General features: G+C 45.3%; 1 protein-coding gene across 1 annotated transcript in view; it reads left to right on the top strand.

The window, feature by feature from the left end:
- Catsperg (cation channel sperm associated auxiliary subunit gamma) overlaps positions 1–9,721 on the top strand; it is a 545,789-nt gene that overhangs the window by 504,480 nt on the left and 31,588 nt on the right. The gene's annotated exons all lie outside the window — the stretch shown is intronic.

Below are 9,721 nucleotides of genomic sequence, written 5' to 3'. Positions count from 1 at the left end.
CCAGGCTGGCCTCAAACTCAGAAATCTGCCTGCCTCTGCCTCCCAAGTGCTGGGATTAAAGGCGTGCGCCACCACGCCCAGCTTCATAAGTTATTTCTCTACCAGTGAAATGAGTCAGTTCAAGCCAGATTGGATTATATTGAAGGCAGGTTTATTGGGAAACTGGCCTTGGTCGAGTTCACTGGCCCCAAGGATTAAGCCCATGGGAATTGCCACTGGAGGTGGGATGGGGAGAAAAGACACGTGCACACACACACACACACAGGGGGAAAGACCGATGTCTGAGTTATATAGGGAGGAGCCTCTGGGGGAAGGACAGCCCAGCCCCTGGGCTAAAAAGTTCAAGGTTGGGGTCAGGATATACCAGGTAGGGACTGAGGGATGCTGGGAGAACCTGGAGGCCAGGTCTGCTCTGATATGTAAAATGCGTACCTCAATCCCTTGTCCCAGGGTCCAAAACCAAACACTCTACCCAAGTACAACTGATTTCTCAAGTCTTTATCTGCATATAGGCTATGCAGGAACTAGCAATATGTGGATGTGCATATGTGGGAGTCTCGGTCTCTTCCACCCTACACAAAGGTTACCAGCAATGGGAAGTGATGACTGTTCCTGGTTCTGAAGGCAGAACTCTGTGAGTTTGAACCCTTGTCCTTGTATTTCACTTGTGCCTCAGATTGCTTGTTTGTGAAAGGGTATTTGTACAGCACTACCTCGTGGACTGAACACCCAGGAGTCTAATGCTTGTAACTCTTTTCCTACAGCACCATCAGGGAATCAATAAAGTGCCTGACCCGTCCCTCCATCTGAACTCTGTTCTTACCAAGGAAGGTCACGTAAAATAGAAATGCATAATTACTACCTTGTGCTTTCGTACTCTCGTGCATGCACCCGTGTATATCGCGTGTGTGTAGGTGCCCATGGAGGCCAGAAAAGGGCGCCAGAGTCCATGGACACATGCTAGTCTGTATACCGGATGCGTGGGGCTCTGGCCCAGCTGGAGTGGCCAAAGGGGAAGGGGACCTGGCAGGTAGGTGTGTGTGTGTGTGTGTGTGTGATCTAGATGAGCTGCAGGGTCTCTTCTGTGGCTGGAACAGCTCCAGCAGCGAAAGCTTCGAGAGAATTTCTCTTCCCCAGAGTGTTACAGCTCTATGAGACAGATGGTCTTTGATGAAGTAACTTGTGCATCTCCTATTCCTTGTGGACAGAGTCTTATGTACATCTTGGGGTGGGGTGTGGTCTAAGAGCAGATGCTTTCTATTGGCTTGGTTTGAGATGTTAGGGGTACCTCCGTCTGCATGTGGAGGGGCTTCATGTGTTGCCCCTACATGACTGATTGTCACAGTCCACTCCATGGGGTGTCATGGTCACACGTTCCACGACGGACCCTGGTAGGGAGTACATGAAGCTCCTACCAGCCTCATGTATAAGGGTACCGGGGTTTCTGAATCCACTTGCCCCAGGAAGCTAGAGCTATAGTCACTTGTGAGCTGCCCGAGTGGGCACTGGGAATAGAACTCAGGTCCTTGGAAAGAGCAGCCAACCACTAAGTCACATAGATAGTGCCTGCAATGGAACAGACAAGGCAGCGCATGTCCAAGCGCTGGAAATCTCAAAAAAATTGACTGACAAAGTAGGGTTAACTCCCTCCCTGTTTCCATGCCTGCCTTGGATAGTCAGCAAATGGACTGCCGCTCTGTGATAACGAAACATCTCATTAGCCTTAGCCTTCTGCCAGTGACCTTTTCCTCCCTGGATATTCTTATGACCTTCTCAAAAACCTATATAGCCCTTGGTTCAACCCAATAAAGTATATGCACTCAAACCCACCCCCAATAAAGAAATACAAACAATCTAAGATCACCTCAGAGAGCAGCGTTATTAAATATCTTCAGAGAAGGCTCCTACCCACCCTCCCCTCACATCCCCACCCTCCCCCAACCCCAGCCTGTTTGTTAGCATTCCTTCTTGGCTCCACCCAACAGTTACCTAGCAGAGGCCAGGTAGGCCAGGCTTGGTATAAAAAGGACTCCTTTCCTCCTACACTTTCTTCACTCTCTCTTACCCCTTTCTTCCTTTCTCCCCTCTTTCCTCCCCTTCTCTCTCCCCGTGTCCCCAGCCAGCCTCTTATCTTCTCTTTCTCTCTCTCTCTCCTATGTCCTCTCTCTTTCTCTGCCTCTACTCCTTTCTCAACCCCCCCCCTTCCATGTCCCCAAATAAACTCTAGTCTATATTAGACCCATCATATAGCTGGTACTGTAAGATCCTGAACCTTGGTCAGTGGTACTTGGAGATGCCCCCAAGTGAGACACTGAGATGCAGATCCTAGCAAAAGCAAGAGGTTTATTTTCCAGCGTGTCTGGGTCGAACTTCAATCAGTCCCTCAAGGCGAGTGACTAGAAGGTGACCCTGAATGGCTATGACAAGCAGTTTTTTACTTTTTAGGGGCACACCGTGAGTTACATGAACCCAGGCAGTTATTCCATTCACTTTAATGGAGATGGGGGTGGTCAACAACACCAGGAATGGCTCTTTCCACTTAGCTTCCAAGTTTTCAGCACGATGCCTCTTAACATATACCCAATTTCCAATTTGGTACTTGTGTGGGACCTCTGGGGTACCTGTGTTATACAGGGCACTAAGTTTAGGCCTCAATTTCTGGTGGCTGATCTGGAAAGCTTGCAATCAAGCCATAAGACTCTTGTTAGCCTGAAAAGTCACTCTGGGGGGTGGGGTGTCAAGAGCTGGGGTCAATGGAGTGGGGTTACCCTACAGGATCTCAGAAGGGGTCAAGTTAAACTGGTAGGGGGTGTTCCAGGCTTAGGACAGGGCCAAGGGGAAGGACCACCACCCAGTCAGCCGTAGTCTCCAAGGACAATTTAGTTAAGGTCTCTTTTAGGGTTCTGTTCATTCTCTCTACCTGCCCTGAACTCTGGGGTAGTATGTGGAGCTTCCAATTAAGGCCTAATATCTCTGCCAATTCCTGAATTACATTAGAGACAAAAGCAGGACCATTGTCTAATCCAATTACCTTGGGCATTCTGAACCTCAGGAAAATTTCCTCTAATATCTTCTTGACTACCACAAAAGTCGTTTCCTGTTGGGTGGGGAAAGCCTCAACCCATTCAGAGAAAGTATCTACAAAGACTAGAAGGTATTTGTAACCACATTTTCCTGGCTTAACTTCTGTAAAATCGACCTCCCAATATACTCCAGGCCTTTCTCCCCTAGGTCTTTTGCCCTGTTTACTCTTGGCCGCATAAGCTTTCACTTGCTGGCCTACCTTACATAGTTCTACTATCTCTCTGGCCCAAAACCTGAGGTCCATTATATATACTTTAGATCCCTTAACTGCTTGGACAAGCTTTTATCCCCTAACTGAGTCCATCTGTGCATTGGGCCTAGTAAGTCTTTTGATTGCTTTCTGTGTTGTATAGTTTTTCCTTCTTGTGTGTGCCATTACCCTTCTTCCTTCTCTAGGTAATAGTTGGTAGGGTGCCTAGCAATCAGAATCCTTTCTTCTTCCATATATTTTAAGTGAGGCCATCCCTTAGTCTAGTTCCATTCCCCAGCGGGTGTCTCTTATAGGTTCATAATCGGGATAGGCTCCTGAATAGACACTTCTTGAGCCACTTGATCTGCATGGTTATTGCCTTGGGCCACTGAGTCTCATCTCTTCTGATGTCCTAGGCAATGAATAACAGAGTTGCTGGCTTCATCAGGGCATCCAAGAGATATTTCCTGCTTGTTTTTTTTTTTTTTTAATTTCTTTTTATTTAGTGTACATATGTATCTGAGTGTCTATACACTCGTATACAGATGTGGTTTGTTTCTGTGATGTACACATGTCTGGGTATATCTCTGTGTATCCTTTTGTATGTTATATTCAAGTATCTGTGTGTGGATATGTTTGTGTGCTTGTGTGTACTGTGCCCATATGTTCGTGTGTGTGTTTATTTCTTTTCCTTCTGATGTGAGCACTCCTCTCTCTTGGTATATAGCCCCATGGACATGGGCTGTGGCACAGGCATACCGTCTGTCCGTGTAGATGTTAATTTTCTTGCCAGCCCTAAGTTCCATGGCTTTGGTGAGGGCCATTAGCTCTGCTTTCTTTGACAATGTGCCGGGGGCAGAGGTTTAGCCAAGATGACATTTGTGCCGCTGTCCACCATGGCAGCACCTGCTCATCTTTGACCTTGATGGAGAAAACTGCTCCCATCTGTAAACCAGGTAGCCTTGGCTCCTGCCAGGAGTAGATCAAGGAGGTCTTTCCATTCAAAGGCAAAGTATTCTTGACTTTGGGGCGCCAAAGGCAGACAGAAGAAAGCATCTTTCAAGTCTAAGATCATGTATCAGAGTCTGGAAGGTGGCAAAGAACTGGGCAGAGTGTAGTGGTTAGGCACAGTAGGGTGGATGTCAGCCACTCAGAGGTTTACCTCTCCTAAGTCCTGGACTGGGCAGTAATCATTAGTGCCTGGCTTCTTAACTGGCAGGAGCAGTGTGTTCTAGACTGAACGGCACTTATGCAACCCCAAGCTAGAAGAGCTGGAGAGGTGTGGCTTAATTCCTTCTCGTGTCTCTCAAGACTTAGGGTATTGTCTGAGAGACACTGGGGTACCTGCTCCTTGACTTAACCACTGTGAGGGGTGACATTCTGCTTGCCCATCCCTGCCACTTCGGCCCAGGCTGACGGGAATGTTTCCAACCACCAAGTCAAGTCCTGGCTCTGAGTAAAGGTGGTTTTCAAATAATTTACACTCATCATCTAGTCTCGTAGTCAGAACGTGTATGGGCTCTCCTGCTGGGTCATTAATTGCAGCCCATTGGGCAGGAAGTGTATCTAGGCCCTCATTTTGGACAGTAAGTCTCACCCCAACAGAGGGTAGTGACAGTCTGGGATGACCACAAATGAATGGGATACCCGACCCATCCCTAGGTCCACAAATAGTCTATGAATACATTTTGGTGTGAGTGGCTCCTTGGACCCAAGATTTTTTTCTTGGAAACGGGGCCATAGGCTTGGAGGAGGACTGAGTGTTGAGCCCCTGTGTCTACCAGGAATTAAGTGGATTTCCCCTTCACTCTCAGAGTTACCCTCAGTTTGGGGAGGGGGTGCAAACCCTGTCTTCCCTAATCACTGTCTTCACACAGGGATGACACCTTCACTATTTGCGGGTGCTTTCCCCAAGGCCTGGGATTTCCTGTCCTGGCTTCTGTTTCTTGGGGACACTCTAGGGCTCAGTGGCCCCTCTCCTTGCGATATGTGCACTGGTCCTTTTCAAGGGATTTTCTATCTCTCTTTGGTTGGAGTCTCTCTTCTCTGCTTTTCCTAACTACTGTGTCAAGATTCTCTGTAAATTCCTTTCCTGTCACTTGTCTTTTTTCATCTCCCTTTCATCTTCTTCCTTTCTCTTTCTTTGCTCCTCCTCCTCCTCCTCCATCGAACACAGAGAAAGACAGGCAACACACAGACAGTTCACCCCTGCCACAGGCACAAACCAGGTAATAGCAAAACTCAGTCGACTCCTGCTGATACTGTGTCTTGCCGTTTCGACTGTGGAAGGACTCGAACACCCAACCTTTGAATAAAGAGAATTTCATACAATATACTTTGATCATATTCGCTTTCCTTCCTCCCCTTAACTCCCCCCAGACCCAATCACACTTTCCTGCTCACTCAACTTCAAGTTCTCTGCAGCTGCTAGAGGCAGAGTCTCCTTGTGAAGCCCTGGTTGGTCTGGAAATTGCTACCTAGACCAACCTGGTCTCCAAGTCACAGAAATCACCCTGCCTCTGCCTCCCAAGAGCTGGACAGATTAAAGGAGTTACATCACCAGGCCCTGTTTCTTTGGTTTATGAGATAGACTCCTCTGTGGCCCAGGCTGACCTTGAATATTATCTGCCTCACTACGAGTTAGAAGTATGTCCCATAATGCCCAATTAAGACAGTATTTCTGATAAATGTTCAGGCATTGGGTAATGTTCTAAGAGCTTAACATATTTTCTTTTGTTTGTTTGTTTGTTTGTTTGTTTGTTAGACAGGGTTTCATTATGTAGCCCTGGCTGGCCTGGTACTCATAGATATCCTTCTGCCTCTGCCTCCCAAGTACTGGGATCAACGTTATTTCCCACCACTGCCTGGTACATTTTCTTAATTAAACCTGTGTGAATTGCATGAGCCCTGTATGGTATAGATCATTAGTATGCCCCATTTTGTTGAGCACTGAGATGAGAGCCGTGTAGCATCACCCTAGGCAATGTCCCCCACAGTAGAGATGTGGAGCCACATGCAGTGGCAAGTACCTGATATTCCAGCACTGAGGAGGGTGAGGCCGGAGGTTCTGGCATTTGAGGCCAAATCCCAGTGTTATAGCAAGACCCTGTCTCAAACAACAGCAACCAAAACAGATGGCAAAGGTGAGGGACAGCCATCTGTGATGGCTCATGCTAGAATCCCACCATTTGGGAAATCAATGCAAGCCTGAAGCTGAGAGTTTAAGGCCAGACTGGACTATGTAGTGAGTTCAGGCTAGCCTGGGCTACAGACTGAGGCCCTGTCCAGGGGAATAGGTAGTAGGTGCCACAGACCAGCCCTAGTCGGCCCTCCTTAATCTGTGGGAGTCAGGGGTTCCGGCAGATGGGCATAGAGTCGGCAGACATTGGGGTGACAAACAGACTCCACTCAAGGGAGTGTGGATCTGAATGTAATTTGTCAAAATGAGCATCAAACTTTTTATACTGAAGAAAATAGGGAAGTTAGGTGACACACCGGGAAGGTACAATGAGGGCAATGAATTCCTACACAAAACAGAGCAATGCAAACACATACGGACTAGCAGGAACCAACTGGGATAAAATTCAATGTTAACAACTGGGATCAAAAACAGCTCCATCTAAGGTCCACTTAATCTTAGAAGCCAGGACCTAGAGCTTCATGCCCTTGCCATAGTTCCTATTCTAGTCTATAGTATAGTCCAACTTCCCCCTAGGCCATTGTAAATACTTGTGTATGGGTGTAACTNAGCTATCTATAGTTCTAAGTATCTACTCTGGTTCCTCCTTAGATCACAAACTTCCTTCTTCCTAGATAATGGTAAATTCCTGCTTAGGGCAGTGACTTGGTTATCCATGCCCAGGGTCTGCTCAAGGACTGCCTAGAATTTAATTTAGCTACAGCTATATGTCAAAATTTCAATCCTTAGTACATTTTTTGTTTTGTTTTGTTTTGTTTTTTCTGTGTAGCCCTGGCTGTCCTGGAACTCACTCTGTAGACCAGGCTGGCCTCGAACTCAGCAATCTGCCTGCCTCTGCCTCCCAAGTGCTGGGATTAAAGGCATGCGCCACCACGCCCGGCTCTTAGAAGTACTTATAATAAAGCAATATTAAGGGAAAGCAGACAGATCCATTTACCAACTAAAGAAAGGACATTTATGCATTTATACAGGATGCCATGGTTCCAGGAGACTAAGTTTCCATGAACTTTTCACCTTGGGACAGCACCCAGGTTTTTGGGGCCTGTCGTGCTTGTCACTACTGGAGTGGATGTAGCAGTTCCCCCCGTTTTTTATTTGTTAGACAAAGTTCCAGAATGTCCCACCTCGTGGTAGCTACAGATCTCAGAAGAACTCTAAAGATGAGTGGAAACACAATGATTACTAATAAAATAATGCCAGAAATAATAGCAAATAAGATTATATATTGAACCCAATCCAAGGGATTCAATGCACTTAGATTATTCTTTAAATCTCTGGCCAATTCATGAATATTCCAAGTATCCAAATGGCTTCTGCTAATATCTGAAATTTCTGTTAACCTAGCCTTAATATTTGCTATACCCTGTCTCAATCTATTTAAAAAACTACCTTTTTAAAAGCATTAATCTTTGCCTCCAGTTTCTTTTCTTTTCTTTTTTGTTTTTGTTTTTCAAGACAGGGTTTCTCTGTATAGCCCTGGCTGTCCTGGAACTCACTTTGTAGACCAGGCTGGCCTCAAACTCAGAAATCCACCTGCCTCTGCCTCCCCAGTGCTGGGATTAAAGGCATGTGCCACCACGCCGGGCTTGCCTTCAGTTTCTTATCTATACTATGTAGCTCTGACAAAGCTATGGAAATATTCCTATGCAGATCATTAACAAAACGAGAGGTATGTAGTTTCTGAATTAAAAGCTGTGGTAGATGATGTAAAAGAAGTCAAAACTGGGCTTGGTGGCGCACGCCTTTAATTCCAGCACTCGGGGAGGCAGAGGCAGGCGGATTTCTGAGTTCGAGGCCAGCCTGGTCTACAGAGTGAGTTCTAGGACAGCCAGGGGTATACAGAGAAACCCTGTCTCGAAAAAAAAAACCAAACCAAACCAAACCAAAACACAACAAACCAAACCAAACCAAACCAAACCAAAACAAGTTAAAATTACAATTAAAGCAGTAATCCCTAGAGTCAGAGCTGTAACAAATCCCTTTTGGTCTTATAAATTCACTTAACCTTTTCAAAGTTTGCACTCCCGAATTCTCAATCCAAGGATGATTTCCTAACTCTACAGGCAGCAGAACATAAACCAGTCTTTTTAACAACATCCTAACAACAGATTCCTTATCTAAATTAGGATCTACACAATTAGTTAATTGACAAGAACTACAATTAATTTGAAAGACTTGCCAAGATTGGTGATCTTAACTCTATCAAAATTACCCAGCAGTACAGGGGTAAGGAACACGTGCTTTCACCACTATAGGGGAGTTGGCCTGACCTTTGGGTTGCTTTTCTCTTCTTTTCTTTTTTTAAATCAAATTCGCAGCAGCAAAGTCTAAACAAATCTGGTTGAAGAGCAGTAGCATTCTTGCTCGCAAGTGTCTGCTCTCCCCGATTCCTCCTTCTCTGTGCGCCCAACACAGCTTTCCTGTCACCACTGTCAGGGCACTCAGGAACTCACAAGTCAGCCTGTCACAGGAATCCTTCTGGAAGCTAGCATGCTCCTGCAGCATTCTGTGGAAAAAACAGCAACATGCCCCCTCTTCCCCATTCTAAGTACCCGAACAGGATCATGCCATGTACCAGTATGTGGATCCTTTCTCTTACCTAGGCATATGTATGCCTGGTTGTAGAATACTATAAGGCACTCACTCAGCAATAGGATGTTAAAACTTTACATGATTCTACATTAATGTTCTCTTTGCCAAAATAAGCAGCTAATATTTGATTACCACTGATTATAATCGATACCAATAGGTTACAGAAGTTTCCTCTACTTTCTGTTAAAGCCTTTTTGTTTCTCACCAGTTAATTTGCATCTCACTGGATAGCACCTAACAAGGGCTTCAGTTCTCCTGTGGTGAGTCTAAGGTGAGGTCTTAGCCAATTAACATCTCCTGGAAGCTTGTGAAAATAATTTGTAATAAGCAACATCCCTTTTTTTCTTAAATTTTCTTGTACCACAATTTTTCTAGGATAACTAAAAACCCTAAATATTAAAAAGATAGTGTATCTGAATCTTTTTTGGAGCAACAGCTACTCCCTAGAACTTTAAAGTTCATTATGTGACAGCAAAGATTTGAAGTAAGCTTCCTTTTAGAGGCATTCGCTAATAAATTACTTGCTATTCAAGAAACAATACATTGAAAGATTCAAAGTCTTAGCTTCTTGTATTGAAGCCAAGACAATGAAAAATTCTTACATAATATAAGACTATTAGCCATACCTAGGGGCAAAACTTTTTTTTTTTTTTTTT

Source organism: Mus caroli, chromosome 7 (assembly GCF_900094665.2).
Source record: "Mus caroli chromosome 7, CAROLI_EIJ_v1.1, whole genome shotgun sequence".
NCBI lineage: Eukaryota > Metazoa > Chordata > Mammalia > Rodentia > Muridae > Mus > Mus caroli.
Note: the sequence above shows the minus strand (reverse complement) of the source record. Positions and strands in the feature narration are given on the sequence as shown.